Here is a 12,594-nt window from a genome sequence, read left to right on the forward strand (position 1 = left end):
CACTGCGCAAGATAAGTAGCACAAAAAACACTTCGACGATTCTTTTTATTTAACTCAGAGGGTAAAGCTCATGCTTGGTGATCACAAGGTTGGGAGTTCAAGTCCCAACCTTCACACATCAAATACAGGCAAAGTCACACATGCACACTTTTCACACAAAGAGGAGACCAATCTCCAGGCAGCTAAAGGTAAAGGTACTTTATTTATTTGATTTTCATCTCTCTTCCTCTCTGAGCCAAGTGGACCTGGGAGTAGAGACTTGAAGATCTTTGGCCTCTCATCTGCAGGCTTTGCTCCAGCTCCTGGCTTGTGGCAGCTGCTTGTGTGTGTGGGCTGGGGGGTGGACTCCTCCAGTCCTCCCTCTTTTCCTCTCCCCTTCTTTGTGGGCGTCGCTTGATGCTTGGCGCTCTGTAAATCGTCCTGATAACAGAGAAACACAAGAATAAAAGGTCAACATAATCTTCATTCATTCTTCCTAATCCCCTTTTTCCTTTTCAGGCATCCCCACATGCTACAATGTTCATTGTTGAACGTTTCATCCCTTGCCTGCTTTCCCCCGGGTAGCCACTGGGTGGCACCAATTGATGACTTTAAAATCATCAAAAGCAACAGCAAAGAACACAACAACATAGATAAAGACATCAACTGGTGAGTGTATCATCACAGTTGTGAGTGTCTCTTTTATGCAATTACGACAAGGTTGTGAGTTCGAGGCCTGACCTCTCCCAAATCTCCAGGAAGACTAGCTGGAGCTCTAGAAATCTTTTAATACAACCACATGTGTCTCCTGCATGTCAGGGTTTGCAATAGTCTATCCTGCTTGAACCTCTTCAACTGTCAACTGAGTGTCCTCCAGTAAGTTCAGGGAGACAAACAAGATCACCTCAATGCACCTTCCTCCCTGCACCTCCACATACATTGATGTACACTACGTGTTTTCCTTTTAAGAACCATATTTCAGCCTGTTTATTGAATTGAGTTCGTGTTGGTTCAAAGGCGATTCCTGGTTTCACCGGTTGGGGCGCTGTCGCCATTTGAGACCAGGAGAGCAGCAGGTGAAATAAGCGAAGGAGTGAAACGGTATGTTATTGTTGTCGTCTCGTTATTTCTCTGTTATCAGGTCGGCATTGTGCTTATAAGTACAGATATGTGCTCACAACATGCAGCGCCATGTTCACAACATGATGCCACTGCATTTGAGTCAGAAGAACAGTTATAAAGTCTGTTTGCGTGTTTAAAGTTCTAATGAACTCTCCCCACTTAGGTAGCTCGGTGTAGCAGTGTACGTAATGTGTGCGTGTGTGTGTGTGTTGTATTAACTGTTTCACCAACAGATTTCTGGACGTTGTGTTTGCATTTATCAAACACTGTGTGAAGTCTTTTCGGGTCAACTCATCACTCGATTCCAAGTCCAGTCTAAGAAGTCCAAACCACTGGGAATAGTTCAGATTTAGGCCCGTGTGTGCTTCTGGCACAGAATCTATCGACCCTCTATTCAGATTTCATTGACGTTGAATGATGTGTGGATAAGAAATAATAATTATTCTTAATAATAATAATCAATATTGTCAATCTTGATTCTTCAATGTATATATAGTTATTATGATATCGATTTTAACCACGTCAACTTTGAAGTTGGATGTGTATATGTCGCCCTCTTGTGGTTAAAATGGAATACTGCATACTCAGCAGCTCTTCAGAAAACAGATAAAGAGAAACAAGTTGCTGATCACAAGTTGAGGATGTGTTTATTCGGAAACTTTAATGTAAATAATTTGTATTTATTCTGACTTGAGAAGCTGGACTGTAGTAGTGCACAGCAGGCCCTTGTAGCCAGTAGACTCCACAGAGTCTGTCCAGTTGTACCAGACGCTCATGCTTCTGATTCATGACTTTGTGAAAGTCTGGCATAACTGCTGCTTCAGGTACTTGTAGGCAGTAGACTATTCTGAGACTCTTTAGATTCTCCGGCCTAAAACGACCAGCTGTGTGTCTACAACAGCAGGCCACCAGAGCACAGCTGAGCTGAGTTACTGGGTGTAGAACTTCAAACTCTAAGCTGAGGTCGAACCTCCTCCTTGGCTGAGTTGTGGCGCAGTGATCTTGGTTTCACTCCTGTTTATGGGAGGAGCCTAATGTAAGAGCAGTCAGGATGTCTTGGTTTTAAGTCGAATCCTGCTTTCGCCACTAGGGGGCGGTGTCTCCATGTGAGAGCAGGTAATCAGCAGGTGAAACCAGCGAACGAGAGAAGCCGTGTGGTTGTTTTGTCGCTACCAGGTCGGTGTTGTGTTTATAGTTCATATATGTGCTTGATGTGCTACAAGATGTTACTGCACTCTACAAACAACAGGCAGGAAGTCAGGTGTTTACGTTCCTGCTGAAAGGTTAGAGCCGTTTAGCCTTCGTGGCGACGCACCGGTATTGAGCCATTACGGTGTGTGTGTGTCTGTTAAATCCATGCTACGGAGGGGTACAGTAAGTGTGCGTGTATGCAGTAGTGACTGTTTGTTGTGTGAATGTTTGTATACGTGTGTATGTGTGCCTGTGTAAGTGTGTCTGTGCGTGCATGTGTGTGTGTGTGTGTATGCGTGTGCTGTTTTAAATGTTTGCTGTATTTCTCAAGCTGTGGTGTTTGGATGCTGCGTTTGAAAATTTTAGAGCTCTAGCTCTTTAACTGACCAAGATACGGGCTTTTTAAAAACAAATGATTTGGTCCATGGTTACACTGTCGCTCTGGAAAACTGGACCAAAAACTAAATTTTCCCCAAACTTACGGAAGATGATCCTCGTGTCCTGTAGAAGCTGCGTTTGAAAATAAGGTAAAGTATTTGTTATTATATATATTATATTACACTTAGACTAACTACTTCTCTTTAATCTTACTGCTAATTTATTTGAAATATGTTCAATAAGTAAATATATAAATGACTTTTTGAGATGTGAACACATATCGACTTATACGCTAAGTCGATTGAATAACTAAAAAATATCCTGTTTAAGTCATTTAGGAAAATGGGACCAAACTTTTTTTTTTTTTTTTTTGTGATGTCAGCACCAAATCAAAGAGACAAAAGAAAAATTTAACCTTTCCAAGGTTGGGTGGGCGGTGGCTCATTGATAAGGCACGCGTCTGGGAATCAGGCACACGCTCCGGTGCTGGTTCGCCTCCAACCTCGGTTCCTCACTCTCCAGCTGGTAGCTGGAGAGTTGCCTGTTACCCTCCGGTCCAGAGCCTGTTACCTTCCGGTTCCCGCGCCCACCTAGGCACGGAATCTACTGCATTCAGTCAGTCTGTCAGAGAGAGTGACAGACACATAGCGAGAGACTGATACTCATAGTAGAACACGTCACGTAGATTTAGGGACACACAGTGTGTCGCTCGGGCTGCGTGGCAGGCACAGTTCTTGTGTCTGGCACCAGAACGAGTGATGCACTGTGATAGAACATATAGGAACACATAGGTACTGACACACAGACAGGCAGGCAGGGTGCGGAAGAGGAGGTGCTTTTAAATAAACTCACTGAGTGTTTCACTGGGAAAGATAGATAGCAGAAAAAACGTGTGAAATTTTTTTTTCTTTGGCTCAGAGGGTTAAGCTGATGGTTGGTGATCACAAGGTTGGGAGTTCGAGTCCCAGTTACAGGAAAGTAACTGGCTCTGGACCGGAGGGTAACAGGCAACTCTCCAGCTGCCAGCTGGAGTGTGAGGGACCGAGGTTGGAGGCGAACCAGCACCGGAGCGTGTGCCTGGTTCCCAGACGCGTGCCTTATCAATGAGCCACGGACCACCCAACCGCAGAAGCCGCAATTTTTCTTTTGTCTCTTTGATTTGGAGCTGACGTCACAAAAAAAAAAAAAGAAAGTTTGGTCCCATTTTGCTAAAATACTTCATATATGACTTTAACAGGATATTTTTAGTTATTCAATCGACTTAGCATATATGGTAATGTCTTGTTTGGATCTCAACTACGTGTTCACATCTCAAAAAGTCATTTATATATTTACTAATTGAACATATTTCAAATAAATTAGCAGTAAGATTAAAGTAAAAATGTAGTTTTTGGTCCAGTTTTCCAGAGCGACAGTGTAACCATGGACCAAATCGTTTGTTTTTAAAAAGCCCGTATCTTGGTCAGTTTAACAGCTAGAGCTCTAACATTTTCAAACGCAGCATCCAAATACCACAGCTTGAGAAATACAGCAAACATTTAAAACAGCACACACACACACATGCACGCGTACACGGGCACACGTATACAAACATACACACACCCTTCTGTACCCCTCCGTAGCATGGATTTAACACGCACACACCGTAATGGCTCAATACCGGTGCGTCGCCACGAAGGCTAAACGGCTCTGACCTTTCAGCAGGAACATAAACACCTGACTTCCTGCCTGTTGTTTGTAGAGTGCAGTAACATCTTGTAGCACATCAAGCACATATATGAAGTATAAACACAACACTGACCTGGTAGCGACACAACAACCACACGGCTTTCTCTCGTTCGCTGGTTTCACCTGCTGATTACCTGCTCTCACATGGAGACACCGCCCCCTAGTGGCGAAAGCAGGATTCGACTTAAAACCAAGATTCGACTTAAAACCAAGACATCCTGACTTCTCTACATTAGGCTCCTCCCATAAACAGGAGTGAAACCAAGATCACTGCGCCACAACTCAGCCAAGGAGGAGGTTCGACCTCAGCTTAGAGTTTGAAGTTCTACTATATCAAAAAATATTAGCAGTACTCTCTCTCTCTCTCTACACCAGGAAAAGGAGCCATCTTGTGGTGATTTGTGAGAATACACACGCTTGTTTCAAATTAACAAATGATTTATTCAATCACAACTTTACATTATATGCGTCCATTTTAAAGCCAGTTTACGTGAACATTTAAATATAATTATAAACGGGAATCCAATGTCGCCGACAACATAACATGAGTAACATCCTCTCTGCTCCCTAACGCTCTCTGGTCGCTATGGTAACGTTTAAACATGCCTTAAACATAAGATACACCACAAAAACAAATGTAAAGTGCATGAAAAATATAACTCACCATAACGCTGAATCAGTGGGAGCCCTGAGCCTGTTTCTCTGTAAACAGACGGTCCCATCCAGGGCTAATGGGAGACACTGACACCCAGGCCCGGCCCTGGGGCGCCATCTAGTGGGCAGGGCGCCAAACTGCAATCCACATAAAGTACATTTAAATAAATATGTTAATAATTATTTTGACTTCTGGTCTGAATCTGTGAGTGTGAGATCATGACCTGTCGCCCTGAACCTGACCCGCTGTTTACAGTGAAAGGTGGGGGGAGGGGTAGCGGCCTGGCTGCATTGTGCGTCTACAACTAGAATAAGATGACTTTATGATGCACAACTTCACTACATAATCTGAGCTAAACCCAGGTGTGTTCTGATACATGCCTAAAAGCAAAAACGTGATGTCCGTGATTTTAGCCGGCAACGGACGTTCCCGGCGCCCGCGCAAAACTGGTTCCGGGTTAAAGATGTCCGTGATTTTCGCCGGCAAGCGTGCCGGCAACGGACGTTTCCGGCGCCGGCAAAACTGGTTCCGGGTTCCTGGCAGGAACCCGGAACCAGTCTTGCGCGTGAGTGACCATGGTTGACCATTTCCATAACACCTTAAAGGAGGACATTATGCGGCATATCAATAAATTACCATGGTGTACATAGGTCTCTGGTATCCTCTCATTTACAATACAATTTGTGTGGTTTGAAGATGTTTGTGTAGCTGAATAGGAAAAAATGTCAATGAAAAGTCAAAAAGTGTTTATGCACAGTATTTGAATTTATTCAATACATTGTGGTGTTCAAAAACTGACCACTGAGATGAATCTTTTGTGCCACAAAGCATAACATGTGTGGACTCAAATGGAAAAAACAAATAACAGGTAACATATATAATAATAAAAAAATGCTTTTTTGAAAAGCATAAATAACCTTTGATGTTAACATCTGCCTGCGGGGGGCAGACATAGAGGTGCGACATGCCATGTGTCTTCCCTGCCCCCGAAAGTCACACATGCACACTTTTCACACAAAGAGACCAATCTCCAGGCAGCTAAAGGTAAAGGTACTTATTTATTTGATTTTCATCTCTCTTCCTCTCTGAGCCAAGTGGACCTGGGAGTAGAGACTTGAAGATCTTTGGCCTCTCATCTGCAGGCTTTGCTCCAGCTCCTGGCTTGTGGGACCTTGAGGCAGCTGCTTGTGTGTAGGCTGGGGGGTGGACTCCTCCAGTCCTCCCTCTTTTCCTTCTTTATGGGCGTGGCTTGATGCTTGGTGCTTTGTGAAGCGTCCTGATAACAGAGAAACACAAGAATAAAAGGTCAACATAATCTTCATTCATTCTTCCTAATCCCCTTTTTCCTCTTCAGGCATCAACACATGCTGCCCAGTGCTTTGTTAGAAGATGACGTCATGATAATGGACCCGCTCAGAACACAGTGACTCATACAAAACTCTAATGATCATTACATCAGATTAAACTCCCACACACATGGACCTAAACATGAAGCGTCACCATGGAGATGGGACTTCAGCTCCACTTAGGACTCACCTCACATGAAGGTAAAGACCTGATGCATAACGAAGAAACAGGAAGCTGGAGAGATTAAAGTACGGCGTGGCGCCTCCTCCACGGCATCTTCAGGAAGAGTTACCAGAGCTCCTTTGCTTTTCTACCATCCGCCATGTGAATGTAACTTCTTTGGTTTGCATCCCTCAGCTCGCTCCCTATGTTTGTAATGCAAATAAAGAATTCATTTAAAAAAATCCCATAAATCGCAACAGTTGTACAACAAGGTTGTGACATTACAATCTTTCAATAATTCATCTTAAAACTATTGATAATAGTATACACAATACTTTGGGACCAACTGATAGAGGTTTGATTTTAAATAAATAAACCCTGCATCAATGTAGTGTCAAATGAACAATATCTGTATGGAATCTTATTATTATTTTTTTTTTATAAACTACAAAAATCCATTGAAAATTTCTTTTGAATGGAATTTTTTTTATATTTCCTACTGCAACATGAATTGCGCTTACGATTTCTTGTAACCTGAAGTTCTCTTATCTACCTTTGTTGAACGCACTTATTAGACGTCGCTTTGGATAAAAGCGTCTGCTAAATGACCGTAATGATATGTAATGAATAACGTCTTATATGCAACTTAGTCTCTCGCCACAAAGGGGTGGTCAGCGGTCAAAGTAACTTTCATCTCTACGCTGTATCGTATCAAAGGTTTTTGGAGGACTGTACACTTATATTATTCACATTTAAGACACCAACCGTCTGAAGCACAAACCGCCATGTGAAACCGTAATGTTTACCGGAGAAAGCTCTTGAAATGTTTGGAGGCGTGTCTCTTCCGGAGCGTGCACCTCTATGATGTCCCGACAGGAACACTGTCAGTGACGATGTTTCCTACTCGCTGATGTACCTCGTTTCAGCCATAACTTACAGTTTATTTGTATTTGGAGCAGAGACCTCAGCAGCGCCACACCAGCCGTCTTGCTGAAGATGAAGGAGAAGGCAGAAGGTGCTTATAAGCACAGCACCGACCTGATAACAGGGAAATAACAAGACAACAATCACATGGGGTTCTCTCGTTCGCTTGTTTCACCTGCTGATTTCCTGGTCTGAAATGGCGACAACGCCCCCGACTGGCGAAAGCAGGAATCGACTTTGTACCAATATGAACTAAATGAACAGGCTGAAATGTGTTTTTTAAACATAAAACAAGTATTTCAAATCACAAAATGCCAATGTAATGCTAGTTTGTAGCTCACTAGTTATCTGTGATCTCACACATTTATACACACAACCCATCTCCCCATCTCATATCTGCTTCTTGACTCATTCATCTTGCATGTATTGTAATGATTAAATCAATGTATGTGGAGGATCAGGAAGGAAGGTGCTGTGAGGCGATCTAGTTTGTCTCCCTGACCTTACTGGAGGACACTCAGCTGGAGGCATCCAGGTTCAAGAGGTTCAAGCATGGATGGACTATTGACATGCAGTTGACACATGTGGTTTTATTAAAGGATTTAAACAACTCCAGGTGGTCTAACTGGAGATTTGGGAGATATGCCCAGGGACTATGGTTAAAGGTCAAGTCCTCCCAAAAGACACAGACTGAAAATACTTGAGTGTAGTAATGTAAACAGTGGGATCATCACTTGATGTAATCATGAGGTCAGCGACTACATTATACCTCTGTACGCTTACTGTTCAAAAGTCCAACCAAAGGACTGCACGCCTTTCTCCTGTTGAATAAATCCACAAGCCCACTGTTGCTAACTCCTCAGTAAGGAAAGTCGCTATAAGCTGTCCTAAAAGTCGCCATATGACACACTCACCTAATTTGCACAATTGGCATGTTGGATGTCATTGTAATGGACGCTGGAGGAGAGAAGGTGGACAGTAACTGCGGAACGATACGTCAGAGTCTCCAAAACACCAGAAGTCTCCAAAAATCTCCAATAACACCAGAAAAAGTCGCTAGATTTGTCGCTAGTCGCCTTTGTCTCAAAAAAAGTCGCCAGATTTAGCGAGAAAGTCGCTAAAGTGGCAACACTGCTCAAGATGTTTGTCTGTTTACAATTTGGGGACGTATGGAACGTGCAGCCGTGTAAGATTCCGTCGGGAACACCGTCAGTGACTATGGTTCCTACCTGGTCACAGCAGCTCCTCATTTCAGCCAGAAGTGACAGGCAAGGGATGAAACGTTCAACAATGAACATTGTAGCAAAATGTTTAATTCATTCAAACAAAGATACACTCTTTCAGCATTTTGTGAACAACATAACAAGTGAAATCTTTTTTTAAATGTACACAACAGATTCAAAAGCTGTGTTGACCTATTAAATTGAATGAAAAGTTACATTCATAGGATTGCAAAAGTGAAAAGCAAGACTTTAAATATAGCGTTTATTACAAATGGTCTTAACTTAATACCTCTTTTTTCATTTTAAACCACGTTTTCAATGTTTTTCTATGAAACATTGAACCATGTCATACTCTTTGTCCATGTAAAACGTTTAGAAGACATTCTCCCCGCAGACATCATACAGTGCAGTCGGTGTCATGTTACAGAGCAAACTGCAGACAAAATGTAAACATGGATGGAAATAAATGAATAAAACCTCAAAAATGCTTTTCTTCTCTCCCTCCACCGCTGCCTTCTTCGCCGCAAGGTTCTCTCAAATTTAAAAAACACAGCATCTACAAGACACAAGGATCATTTTCTGTAAGTTTGGGGCAAATTCAATTTTTGGTCCGATTTTCCAAAAACAAAACGACAGTGTAACCATGGAGCAAATGGAAAGAGCTTAGGGGGTCACACTCATTTTAGTTTGGGGCTCAAGTCAGAATCCCCATTAAATACAAATGATTAACATTTAATTTTCCGAATAAACACATCCTCAACTTGTGATCAGCAACTTCTTTCTCTTTAACTGTTTTCTGAAGAGCTGCTGAGAATGCAGTATTCTATTTTAACCACAAGAGAGCGCTGTGTGACATATACAGATACATACAACTTCAAAGTTTGCCCATCTACCGTTGAATCCTTTTTATTGGCTCAGCCAAATCTACACACAGGCGGGTGACATATTTTTTAATTATGAAGCCTTGTTGTGTTTCCTTTAATTTGTTACCACTCTGCTGTTTTTCAGTGTGACAGGGTGTAGAGTTTCTCAGCGCTGCTCTCCAGTCGCTCCCTGTTCTCCAGGTTGGCAAAAGAAACTTGGTGCGGCACCCCCTGGGTGCGGTAGAGGAGACCCCAGAAGCAGCAGGCAATACCAGCTGTGCTGCCACTGTCGCCTGGGAGGAGAGAAAGGAAGACAGCCAGGGTGAGAAGAGCCAGAGCCAGAGACTCCTGCACTGAAGACACACTGCACCAATACAGTTCTCATATCGTTAATGAAGTTAGCTCCAAACATTCAAATTGTTCAGGCGGTTTTAACTCGCCACAACAGTCATCCATCATGTAGATGGGTTAAGTTGAAGATGTTTGGCCTCTCATCTGCAGCGACAATTTCACACATGGCATCTAGCAACATAAGGATACATTGCTCTAAGTTTGGGGAAATTTAAAATTTTACTCAAATTCACACAAAATGTCACTGTAACTATGGACCATAATGGTCATTTCTGAGACACCGCCCCCTGCTGGCGAAAGCAGGATTCGACTTTAAACCAAGACGAATTCAATTCATGAAATGTTGCATTCACTGTCATTTGCTCTTGATCTTGAATGTTGTCCTAACGTTACTTGATTCAGTCCCTATGTTTGCTTCAGCCTGTCCCCGGTGTGGACTCCTCTGGTCCTGTAGATCTGAACCAGTAGTTTTGATTCTTGATTATTTGACACACAAACTGCCCCCCTGGTAGTCACAGGGCTCCATGATATAACCGTCAAAAAAGAAGTTCATGCATTGGCCTACAATGGGAAAATGGTTGAATCTGGTGGAATACACTACAAATGTCAGTGGCAAATATCACTTCTTCTCTTCATAATGAAATGCTGACATCAGAGAATGCACCATTTTATAAAGTAATAGCAGAGAGATTAGGAAATGTGGTTTTAATGGTAGTCAATGTGGCATAATAATTTCATTGCTAATCTTTGACACATGCAAGACTCTAATCAGCACCAAAGCCCCATCCCCCCTTTAAACGGTTAAAATCCTGAAAATTATTGAATATTTTGTAATTTTGAGCAGCTGAGAAGTTGTTTGAGATTTATGAAAAAAAGTAGAACAAATATTGACACACACACACACACACAGACACAGTTTTCCAACATGCTAGTGCAAGTATTGTGCGTCATCTGTGATATCATCCATAATTTCATCTATTCAGGAGTTGTCAATGGTTCATAAGACAATTTAGAAAGTGTTGGTAAATAATTTACAAACTATTTAGATGTGCATTTATACATGTTATGACTTAGACATGCAGTAAAGGTTATTGAGTGTGTTAATGTTTTATAAATAATCTAAAGAGAAGACATGTCATTATTACATCTATGTTACATTTAAATTGTCCCATCTAAGTTACTCTTGTGCGTCACGTGTGTGATATTATTGTTCAGATCCTGACCTCAGTCGTAGTCACTGCGCTGGCACTGGCATGTAGATCCATGGAATCTGGCAGATCTGCAAGTAAATCCACAAGAAAATGTCTCGAGTAACCACAAAAAACGCCTTCACGATTTTTCCGTGACGTTTGAGTTTTCTACATGCTTAATTCGAATTTATGGTCTTTAATAGTATGTGGCAGTAGAGCACCACCTTGTGGCTTTCTTTGAGCCTTACTCCACTTTTCATCCGTTTATTGTTTCTCACAGCAAATGATCGTGCTAAATGCTGAAAAACAAGCCTTAAGGACTGACCAGCTAAGCGCAGAATGAGTCTGGTGCAAAATAATAACAGTAATCCTACTGTAGTCATGCTGCATAAACGATAAAAACGGCAAACTCGTTCAGACTGAAGTGACTGCGGTGATGACATAAAGGGAAACGGCTGCGCCAAACTTACAATTTTCACACGAAGAACGAGCAAGTGACGGATATTTGTTCCATATGTTTCATTAATTGTCAAACGATGTATAATTTAAATAGAAAGTTGTCAAACAAAATTGTACTTGGCAGAAAATACAAGCGATTTTAATCTTTGTTTACGTTCAGTGCTCGATGTGCCACGGTCCAGACCGCCCCCCGCGTGAATGGACCAACCACACATGGTTCCGGAGTCTGTGCGTTCCTACCTCAAGTTTAAATACTGATTTATTGCCCCGGGTGTGTAAAAATAATGTTTCGTCAATAAAGTGAATTAGTATTTTAACTGTTACATTTTAAATCTGTATTTTTACATTCCAACAAAGACCAAAAATGACTCATGAATACATTCACAGCTAATATGCTTGTCTGGATCCTAAAAACGAATCACTGTTAGTTTAACATGCAGAACATTGTTGCCGTCTGTTAAATGTGGTGGAATAACATCAAACAAACTTCACCAAAATAACCTTTATTGCAAATGCCTGAACGCGTGCAGGCATTTGCACCATATCAAACATCAACTCCCAAAAACAAATATATTCAGCATTTTAGCGGCTTTGTGCATACTTCACTTTCCAAGTAGGCATTTGCTTCAAACTAATTATTAATTTATTTTAATTTATCCATTCATATGGATTTGTTGTTGGAAAAGACTTGATGACACACAATGACGTGTGTCTCAGGTGCAGGACCCTCCTCCGTCTTAGCATCGGAGAAATGCAACTTTCGGGGACCAAATTTGGAGGACACAACTAATGCAGCAATTTGCATCCCTCAGTGTTCCTTAACTCATTGTGGAATACAGCGCCCAGTTTCCCAGTGAGTTGTTTATATAAGGACATTCAGGATGATGGACACGTGAATCACATGACATTTAACTCAAGTGAAACTGATATATTTCACATCAATCTGATACAAACGAGGATCCTGCCCCTGAATCGGAGCAGTTACAGGTTTGGGGATATCACAGGCACTAGCATTTGCGACA

General features: G+C 42.0%; 2 long non-coding RNA genes across 3 annotated transcripts; both read right to left on the minus strand.

The window, feature by feature from the left end:
• Positions 1-183: 183 nt before the first annotated feature.
• LOC143001783 (uncharacterized) lies at positions 184-8,646 on the minus strand. Of its 2 annotated transcripts, XR_012963726.1 has the most exons (4): positions 8,401-8,646; positions 7,328-7,600; positions 6,590-6,765; positions 184-420 (listed from the first exon to the last, which is right to left on the minus strand). It is a non-coding gene; the product is annotated as an uncharacterized LOC143001783 (long non-coding RNA). The 2 variants fall into 2 exon arrangements; XR_012963725.1 differs by lacking the exon at positions 8,401-8,646 and having other exon boundaries at positions 7,322-7,504.
• Positions 8,647-9,304: 658 nt separating this feature from the next.
• Positions 9,305-11,723, minus strand: LOC143001784 (uncharacterized). Its single transcript, XR_012963727.1, has 3 exons — positions 11,584-11,723; positions 11,147-11,202; positions 9,305-9,865 (listed from the first exon to the last, which is right to left on the minus strand). It is a non-coding gene; the product is annotated as an uncharacterized LOC143001784 (long non-coding RNA).
• Between the last annotated feature and the right edge of the window lie 871 nt (positions 11,724-12,594).

The sequence above is a fragment of the Genypterus blacodes genome, unplaced genomic scaffold (genome assembly GCF_046128005.1).
Source record: "Genypterus blacodes isolate CSIRO-AG114 ecotype Tasmania unplaced genomic scaffold, CSIRO-AGI_Gbla_v1 ptg000055l_1, whole genome shotgun sequence".
In the NCBI taxonomy this organism is placed as follows: Eukaryota; Metazoa; Chordata; class Actinopteri; order Ophidiiformes; family Ophidiidae; genus Genypterus; species Genypterus blacodes.